The sequence below is a fragment of the Podarcis liolepis genome (genome assembly GCF_965112155.1).
Source record: "Podarcis liolepis genome assembly, chromosome: 5".
Taxonomy (NCBI): Eukaryota; Metazoa; Chordata; class Lepidosauria; order Squamata; family Lacertidae; genus Podarcis; species Podarcis liolepis.
Genome location: NC_139556.1, coordinates 98,248,611 through 98,258,668, shown reverse-complemented (window position 1 = coordinate 98,258,668; position 10,058 = coordinate 98,248,611). Strand labels below are relative to the sequence as shown.

The 10,058-nt window shown below is 47.1% G+C and overlaps 1 protein-coding gene across 2 annotated transcripts in view; it reads left to right on the top strand.

Annotated features, from left to right (window-relative positions):
• Positions 1 to 360: 360 nt before the first annotated feature.
• Positions 361 to 10,058, top strand: part of AP2M1 (adaptor related protein complex 2 subunit mu 1) — a 29,524-nt gene continuing 19,826 nt past the window's right edge. Inside the window, exon 1 of one of the 2 annotated variants that reach the window (XM_083504396.1) lies at positions 361 to 625. The gene's annotated coding sequence lies outside the window, so the exon portion shown is untranslated. The remainder of the gene's footprint in view (positions 626 to 10,058) is intronic. The other variant, XR_014526430.1, reaches the window with a different exon arrangement.

Here is a 10,058-nt window from a genome sequence, read left to right as displayed (position 1 = left end):
TACAAGCGATCGCCAAAGAAGAAGAGATTTTACGAAATGTCACAGTTGGGTGGGGCGGGGGAGATGTCCCTGCCTGCCCCACTGCAACCTCCACCTGCTGAAAATCCCTCTGCAGAAAGAAAAAAAGGCAACCCTCAACTCAACCCTATTAAAAGTGCAGGAGCCTCGTCCACTTTCCCCAGTAAATAAAAATAATAGAAAACAAAGTACCCCGCCCCCCCCCGCCCAGTATGCAACGGCGGCAGCCTCATCATCCCGTAAACAGGGTCTGTAATCGAACGGATGGATATAAACTACACTTCCCATCGTGCCCTGCACGCCACCTCCGCCTCGAATGGAATCCGCGATCTTGCGCGTTGCATTCTGGGTTTAGCAGCAGCAGCAGCAAGCGGCCCCGCCCCTCCTCCCCGGCACCCGCTCGTCCTTAACCACCATCCTGAACTCACCCTAAGGAGGGCGGCGGCGCATGCGTCCTGGGGCCCGGGCGCGACCCGCGCGTGCGCAGTGGCGGCGGCTCTGCAGTGATAGGGGAGGGGGGAGCGGCCGCCATCTTGCCAGTCGGTGCCGGAGGGGGCGCAGCTGGAAGGACCGGCAACGGCAGCCGCCTCAGCGACGGCGCCACTAGGTGAGTCCGGCCAGGCGGTGGTCGCCGCCGCTTTCTTCTTGCGGCCCATTTGCCGGCCCCTTCGTCGTTAGGGTGGTTGTCATTGTGGCTCCTTCTCCTCTTCTGAAAGGGGGCCTCGCCGACGCGGGCTGGGCTCGTCCTCCTCCTGAGGGGCTTCTTCTTCGCCCTTGAGGGCCGCTGTTCCTAAGCCTCTTCCAGCCTTCGAGGGATGTGGTCGGACGCCCTTTCCCGGGAAGCTTTATAGTGTTTAATTACGTTTTTCTATATGTTGGGGGCCTCCCAGAGTGGCTGGGTCAACCCAGTCAGATGGGCGGGGTACAAATAATTTTATTATTATTTATTCTTAATTAATTAATGTGGCCTGCTGTGGCGACAGCCGTGAAGCGGGCTGAGGCGCCGGAAGCGGGTTTCTGAGGGAGAGAATCGCCCTTCGGCAAACGGGGCGTGCGAATAACGGGCTGCCTTTTCCCTGTTCTGGGGTGAAGCTTCCCATGGCCGCTTCGGCTTTTCAGAGCAAAAACACCACCGCACGTCCTCGGTAAGGATGTCTCCCCTCCGGGTGCTCGTGGCTGTTCTGGGTGGGATCGGGACGAGCCCGTGGCTCGTGAGGAGCCTCCCATTAGGCTTGGCACTCGCGGAGCGCAGGAAGCTGCCTCATGCCGAGGCCACCCAGCTCAGTGCTGGCGGCACTGGCTGGCAGCGGCTCTCCGGGGTTTTTGCTGGTCTTCCCTAGAGATGCGGTCAGGGGTCCTGATCTGGGACTTCCTGCTTCGCGAGGCAGGCTGTCTACCAGTTAGCTTTGGCCCAGAGGCGGGGTGAGAAGGGAGAGATTCTGTACAGAGAGACAGTGTGGTGTAGTGGTTAGTGTTGGGCCTGGGAAACCAGAGTTCAAATACCCACTCGTTGGGTGAACCTGGGCTATTTACTGCTTCTCAGCCTAATCTACTTTACAGGGCTGTCTTGGGGATTAAATGAGAAGATCCATGTGTGATGCCTTGAGGTCCATGGAGAAAAAGGTGTGCTATAGATGCAAGAAATGATTAAATTTAAATAAATAAATCAATCCTGCAGGGTGTGTGAGGCCCGTTGTTTTTGAACTTGGGTCAGGGGAAAGGCAGCGGGTCCGTCCTCATCACTCTCTTCATCCCTTATTTATAATGCTTCTGAAATTACTCAACTGGCATGCAGCGAATCCTCAGCGTGAGGTAGAAAGGCCTTGTGTGGTTCCCCCATGAGTAAGTCCCTTTGCCTTTTGTCCTTTACCTTTTGAGCGCATTAAGTCAGAAATTGTATTTTGAGGGCAGTGCTGGCTGTCCCAATGTTTGAGGCTCTATGCAGCTTAATGCAGAATTGGAAAGCTACAAATGTTTGCCCCCCCCCCCAAACTTGGGGTCCTGTTGATGTAATAGCTCAGGATTGTTGGGCTTCAAATTTGGCTAGCATTTGTGGGATCAGGGCCAAGTTAGTGTGACTCAATATTTGAGGGGGGGTGCTGTCAGCATGATTAAGCAAAGATGGTACTACTGGTATTCTTTATGGGGCAGGAGACTTTTGGCTTCTTGGTAGCTCTTCTCTTTTGTTCCCTGCCCCCACAACCTTGCCCAAAATTCCTGCGGTTTGGTGTCTTGCACACCCCGCTATAAGAAGCTTTGAAGATGTAACTTTATCATTTGAATGAGGCATGTGGCAAGTGCAAGAATAAGGGAAGGTTTTTATTTGGAAGTGTATTCAGTTTAATTGGCTAGATGCCAGGAATAACGAACTTCATCCAGAGCTGGCTGCATGTTGTTGACCAAGGCAGTGAAAAGAGGCATTTCCTTGGGAAGGAAGTTGGAATTGCTGTTAGTCCTCTATCCAAAAGTTTTAAGTAATTTATGTCCAAAGGAAATACAGTGGTACCTTGGCTTAAGAACAGTCCGGTTAAAGAGCAATTCGGTTTACAAACTCTGCAAAACCAGAAATAGAACTTTACGTTGGTCTAAGAACAGAATCCAAACGGTATAAGGGCACCGGTGGCGGAAGGCCTCATTAGGGAAAGCGCGCCTCGGTTTAAGAAAGGTTTTGGTTTAAGAATGGACTTCGAGAACAGATTAAGTTCGTAAACCGAGGTACCATTGTACCAGTAATGTCTCTGCAAGTGTGAAACGGGGGTTGGGGTAGAGGGTGCAGGAGGTTATTGCCGACTTGCTTGAGTTAGCATAAAATTCAGCTCCCCCACCTTCCTCCCAACATTTGTTGGTAACATGTATGTTTCTTTCGGTTGTGGAGTGTTTCTGGGTGGAGAGCAGCATATAAGGACCAAGTGATGTATGAAGTCTGTGCACATTTATTTTGGAAAGCAGTAGAAATATCACATTGCTGAGAAGATGTGATTTTTTTGTGCCTGGAATACCAGTCATACCAACCATGGTTGCACATAAGTATTGTGACTGAAAAAAATAGCTGGCTGAAATACACAATAAATCCTTTTCTCTTAAGCCAATTTCCAGTGTGCAGATGGCTACCTTATTTTTCTTTCCTCCAGAAAGGAAGGCAGGACTAGTAGCCGGCATAGCATTCTGCTGTGACTCTTCTTGCCTTAAAGTGCTAGTATCTCTTTTAAAAGTAGGTGGAAGAATGAATTATACAGGTTTCATAGTGCTTCATATTCCACAGGACCATGATAACTGCATGGGTGGTACTATTCCTACTGCCGCTATAATAGTATAGCTGTAATCCTGACTATAATAGTAGTGTTGATATCTTGCTGCTTGAGGGTGATTGTGACTTGGCCAAAGGTCACCAGAACTCATTAAATTTTAAGGCTGCTTTATTGTTTCAGTGGTCTGGTAAACCTGGATGAAGAGACGTGGGTGACTTTGTGGTCTAAACCATTGGGCCTCTTGGGCTTGCCGATTGGAAGGTCAGCGGTTTGAATCCGTGCGATGGGGTGAGCTCCTGTTGCTCTGTCCCAGTTTCTGTCAACCTAGCAATTCGAAAGCATGCCAGTGCAAATAGATAAATAGGTACCACTGTGGCAGGGGAGGCAAGTGGTGTTTCCTTGCACTCTGGCTTCCACTACAGTGTCAGGTTGCACCCGAAACGGTTTAATCATTCTGGCCACATGACCTGGAAAGCTGTCTGTGGACAAACACTGGTTCCCTCGTCCTGAAATGAGATGAGCGCCACACCCCATAGTCACCTTTGACTGGACTTGACAATCTAGGGGACATTTACCATATTTTTCACTCCATAAGGCGCATCTAGTTTTTAGAGGGGGCCTGTCTGCTTCTCCCAGAGCTTCTCGGGGCTGCTGGGGGAAGTCCAGGTCCCCCCCCCCAGCCCCAAAGAGCAAAGAAGCCAAGACAGCGAGCGGGATCCATCCCGCTGGCTGTCTTGACTTGTGTCTTGGCAGCTATCCCTGAAGCCTTCGGAGCGCAGCGGGACCTCCTGCTGTGTTCCGGAGGCTTCAGGCAGCTATCCCTGAAGCCTGGAGAGCGAGAGGGGTCGGTGTGCATCGACCCCTCTCGCTCTCCAGGCTTCAGTGAAAGCAACACGAAGCCTCCGGAGCGCGGAGGGAGCGCTCCCTCTGCGCTTCGGAGGCTTTGTGTTGCTATCGCTGAAGCCAAGGAGCCTGCATTCGCTCCATAGGACGCACACACATTTCCCCTTAATTTTTGGAGAGGAAAAAGTTCATCCTATAGAGCGAAAAATACGGTACCTTTTTAAACCTGGATCGCCCCACCACTCTGGGCGACACCCAACAAAATATTAAAAACACAAGAAAGCTTCAAACATTAAAAACATCCCTTCAGATGTCTTCTAAAAGTCATATAGTTGTTCAATTTATTTTTGGCTTTAATGCTCATGGACAAATCCAAAGGACTGGCTATATATGTATATCAATTGCATAGATACAGTGGTGCCTCGCAAGACGAAATTAATCCGTTCTGCGAGTCTCTTCGTCTAGCGGTTTTTTCGTCTTGCGAAGCAACCCTCTTAGCGGATTAGCGCTATTAGCGGTTTAGCGGCTATTAAAGGCTTAGCGGCTAAAAGGCTATTAGCGGCTTAGAAAAAGTGGGGGAGCGAAAAAAATCGCAAGACTCGCAATACTTTTTCCTTTTGCGAAGCAAGCCCATAGGGAAATTCGTCTTGCGAAGTGCATTGAAAAACGGAAAAACCTTTTGTCTAGCGGGTTTTTCGTCTTGCGAGGCATTCGTCTTGCGGGGCACCACTGTAGACTAGAAATGATTGATGGTAGCAGTACCACCTCACAGTCTTGCTAAAAGTTTACAAGGGGGCCTTCTGGGACTTGGGGTGTTTGTGTAATTGCCCATTTCTGTTTGAATGTTCTAAAATTATATTGAGATCACTAGTAAAGATCAGCTATCCTTGCTGGAGGACAAGGTCCAAACTCTTCAAAGAGCATCCTCTTTCCTGGAATGGCTTTCACCTTCCCCTCAGGTTTTTGCTAGTTAATAGGGAACCTAATGTAAATTGTCAGCAGCTGGGCTGAGAGGGGTGCCTTTAAGGGAAAGGTAGAGGGCTAATGGCAGAACTTGCTTGCACTGCCACTTGCTTTTGGCCTTTCTTTTTGAGGGCAAGCTGCTTCTTTTTTTGCATAGTCAGTGCTCTAGGCTTCCAAACAGGAGGCAGACTTGGAACAGTGTCAGTCAGAAATGCCAATGGTGGACTCCTCCATAGTTGAGTAAATGCCTTGGCTCACAGAAACACACACTTCTTTTTGTCCAATGGCTTCTCATTTTCAGTACTGAAAAGTGTGCCTTCAGTGTTCGAAACTCCCATTGTTCTAGGCACAATTTGCGACAGGGAATTTCATTAGTGCGAGCTGTTTCTGAGCTCTGGGCACAGTACTGCACCCCTAATTTCAGATTGAAACTGCAGAGTGGAAGGAAAGTAGAAGAGACCCTCTTAGGAGACCCTATTAGGAGGGTGGGCAGGGGAAGGACTAGACCATGGAAAAATGAACATAATATTTTAGCTGCAGTTCATTCATTTTCAGCTTTGTATTGTTATATAAATAGCAGGCCAAGACATTCCATTGTTGTGCCCATAACCTAGGTTTAAGGTGCCATTTAACTCTCAGCTTTCATATCTCAAATACTGTGTGACTTCTCTGTTAAGAGGTTGGAGAAATGCTACTATAGTTAACTGGGTAAGGGGAACAGCATTCATTATAAGTGATGGTGACTTGAGCTGATTAATCTGTGTAGCAGATGGCTCTCAGAGATCAGAGAGCCATATACTGTCATACCTCATATTACGTTTGATTCATGATACGTTTTTTCAGGTTGTGTCCTGTGGCGACCCGGAAATACCGGAAAGGGTTACTTCTGGGTTTCGCCGCATGCGCACAAGCACCAAATTGCGCCATGCACATGCACAGATACGGCACTTCATGTTGCAGGCTTTTCATGTTGCGGACGGGCCTCTGGAATGGATCCTGTTCGCAACCAGAGGTACCACTTTAAATCTAGGATTTTCCAACTGGGGCTGGGTGTTATGTTAATACATTGTTCCAAACCGGTTTGAAGTCCATATCATGATATTGGTTTCATAATTTTTGACCAGCCAAAAACCCTGAAGCCAGCCAATACCTCTACATAACTCCATCCTTATTTCAGACATCATGATTCATCACGATGTTGAAACATTGTGATATATCACATTGTTGAAAACCAGCTATCACCCAACCCTACTTCCAACAAAGTGTTTCTTTGAGATTAGGATAAGGCTAACTCCCTTTTAAGTTGGTGGCCATTTCTTGTTACAAATTCCATAGCTTTACTTCTCACTGTATGAAGAAGCTCCTTTTGACCTTCCTTGGTGTTCTACCACTCATTTTCATTGAATGATGATTGGCTTTAGTATTATGAGAGGTGGGGGGGGGAACCTTTCACTCCACTCTATGCATACTTTTGTAAATCTCTATCATATTTTCTCTTTCTGATGAGCCTGTTCATATTCTGCTCATTTGAGCTCCGACTACTTAGCTTGAGCTGAGCTGTGGAACTCCTTGTGACAAAGTTAGTCAGCAGCATAAATTTCTCTAATTTGTTGGGGTGTAAATAATATTTGATACATGGAATAGAAAGTGTTCCACTGTGTTGAGAGGAAGTCTTCCCAATAGGGTTGAGAAAAGCAGCAGTGCTCTAAGACAGTGTTCTTCAACCTTGGGTCTCCCCTCATGTTGTTGTGCTATAGCTCCTGTCATCCCTGACCATTGGCTATGTTGGCTCAGGATGATGGGGAAGCAAGGTTGAAGAATTGTGCTCTAAGGAGCATGAAGTTATTTGAGAGAGATACTAGTCTGTACTGATGCTATCTGCATTACCGTATTTTTCGCCCTATAGGACGCACCGTCCCATAAGACACACCTAGTTTTTTGGGGGGGGAAATAAAGGGGAAAAAATTATTTCCCCCCCAGGCGCGGGGCTGGGGCAGCCTGAGCTTCCCCCGACCCCAGCCCCCAAACAGGCAGCTCTCTGCAAGCCGTGGGAGCCCAGTGGTGGCTCCCGCTGCTTGCCGAGAGGTCCGCGAAGCCTGGACGTGCTGAGATCAGCGCGTGCAGGCTTCGGGATGCCGGCAACTCTCCCCAAGCAGCGGGAGCGTTCCCGCTGCTTCAGGAGAGATCCGCGAAGCCTGCACGCGCTGAGATCAGCGTGCGCAGGCTTCGGGATGCCGGCATCTCTCCCCAAGCAGCGGGAGCGTTCCCGCTGCTTGCCGAGAGGTCCGCAAAGCCTGGAGAGCGAGAGGGGGCGGTGCGCACCTACTGCTCTCACTCTCCAGGCTTCAGCGAAAGCCTGCATTCGCCCCATAGGACGCACCCACATTTCCCCTTCATTTTTGGAGGGGAAAAAGTGCGTCCTATAGGGCGAAAAATATGGTATTTGGAGAACGGAACAAAATATGCATGGCTGGCTGTGATCTGTAATTGCCATCAGCTCAAAATGGCTATGTGCAAGTCTGCTGTCTATAATCTCCCTTGCACAGTACTGTTAGGAAGCTAAGATAAGAGCCGTTGTTAAAATGGATGTGCTGATTTGTGTACAAGACGAATTTGTGCTACACCCTTCAAGCAACGATAAAGCCGCTTGCTTCTCTCAGAGCAGTTTGTGAAAGTGGTAATCCCAATTTGATATCAACTTGGATGCCCACAATTCTGCTTGCCAGGGCAGGCTAGCTTTTCCCTCCGACTCACAGCAGCGTCTAATAGGTGTTCGCTTGTGCAGTTTGGATAAGAAAAGAAAATGGCTGTAATTTCCTTATCTTTGAACCAATGAAGCAAGACCCTGTTGTGTTTGCAGAATCAGTAGCCAAAAAGGTAGAGACTTGGCTAGTAGCCCAAGCTGATACTTGTGGATTATTGTATAAGAAGCTAGGAACAGTGGTACCTTGGGTTACAGACACTTCAGGTTACAAACTCCGCTAACCCAGAAATAGTACCTTGGGTTAAGAACTTTGTTTCAGGATGAGAACAGAAATCGTGCGGTGGCGGCAGCGGGAGGCCTCATTAGCTAAAGTGGTACCTCAGGTTAAGAACAGTTTCAGGTTAAGAACGGACCTCCAGAACAAATTAAATTCTTAATCCGAGGTACCACTGTACAGTAGTGTCTTATTCCACCTAGTACTCTTAGAGCATGACATTGAGGGGGGAAATGCAAATTTAGAGCCTAAGGTTATTGATTAAGAAACAAGTTTTCTCTTTCATGTGAGAAGATATTTCATGTAAGATATTTGAAGATGGCTATTAGGCCTGGCCAGTGTATCGATGCATCTCAAAAGTTCTCACTCAACCCTCCCACCCATCCCAAAAAACTCTCAGCTGCACTGCTGGGAAACTACACAGAATGTGACTGATTGTGACATCTGAATCTGTGCTCATAGTTTGTGTCTCTCCAAACAAACCATAAATACTAGCCAAGTCACGTTGAGGCTTTTTTCTTTATAATGATCAGATGGTATATAAATTTTATGAAACAAATTTTATGAAACAATAAATTATTGGCTTACTGTTTGTGGTTTATTTGGAAAGCAGCAAACTGTGTGCCTCTACCTTGGATGTCATGATAAACCAGATTGTGTCTTGTTTCCCAGCTGCATGGCAGCAGTAGGCACTGGGGAGGAGCAGAGTAAGAATTTGGCTGCTCATTCACATTAAACCCTTAAAAAAACAAAAAACAAACAAACTTCTGTGCTATTCCATAATTTGGTACAAATGGTGGATTCTGTACCCAAGCCTACTTTACATTGTTTAAAATATAAACTTTCTTGCTACATATCATGAGCTGTTGGTTCAAGGCAGAACTGAGAACAAAGCTTCCTCTTCTAATTCCAAAGAACAGCTATGGACAGTTACTTGGAACATGACTTTGTCTTTATGTGGAACAAATCATGGCAACCTTCCGCAATGAGTCATCCTGCTGTGTTATGTACTACAATCTAATGTTGCCAGTTCTGTGTCTTACAAGACTGTTCTGTTTTTGGAGTTGCATACAGCCTGTCCCAACACTGCAGGAGAGATTTCTAGAGCCACCTGCTGGGTGGTTTCTAATTGAAGATTTAAAGTTCTGGGCTTCCCCAGGCTCTCCATGGAAACTTAGAGCTGATGAGAGTTCTCAAGTAGGAATAAGAAGTATTGATTTCATAGGGTCCACAATTCTCATGTTTCACCAACTCTTTATGTTGATAAGTGGCACGCTTTATAGGTTGGATGATGTAATGTTAGCTATGAAAGTGCCCTGCTAAGGGCTAAGAAGGCATGCCAGCCAGCCATAACCATTTTCAGAAGCTGCATAAGAGCAAAAATATGTTACAATTTTCACTTAGTGTGGCAGTGAGCTTTATGATTGTTCACCTAAGCAGATACAAGTGTGTACACTTGACTCAACTTTTTAAAACAGGAAGGTAGGCATCCTTCCAGGAGCAAAGCATCAAGGAGATAGAAACAAGAGAATATTGTTAGTAGCAACAACTGCCTCTCCACAAGCCTTATTCTTATTTGCCAGGATGCACCTCAGCTCTTTGAGGAACTCTGACAGATGCCTACCTCCAGCCAGAGAAACCAGGAGCTCTAGACATCTTAAGGAAAGTGGGGTAGGATAGATGCTTTTAGATAAGAATTCAAGGATGTACCACCACAGTTCTGGGAACAACTGGGCCAGAAAACTTGTGTGCATTCAATTATATAACAGAAAGGAAGTAGTTCAGGAGTAAGTGTCATAGATAGTGCTATGAGTATTCTGAACGAATCGTATGCAGATTCATGTAACTAGGAGCCTATTGAGTGGTGAAGCAACTTGCACTGTTTGCAAGTGTGCTTTCAAGAGCTGCTTTTGCAAGGCTGATACTGAAGTTAGACCTATGCAGGTACAGACGAGCAGCTACTTAACTCTTTAGCTGCACCTTGCAAATAAGTCTAGCTTAGACTCTA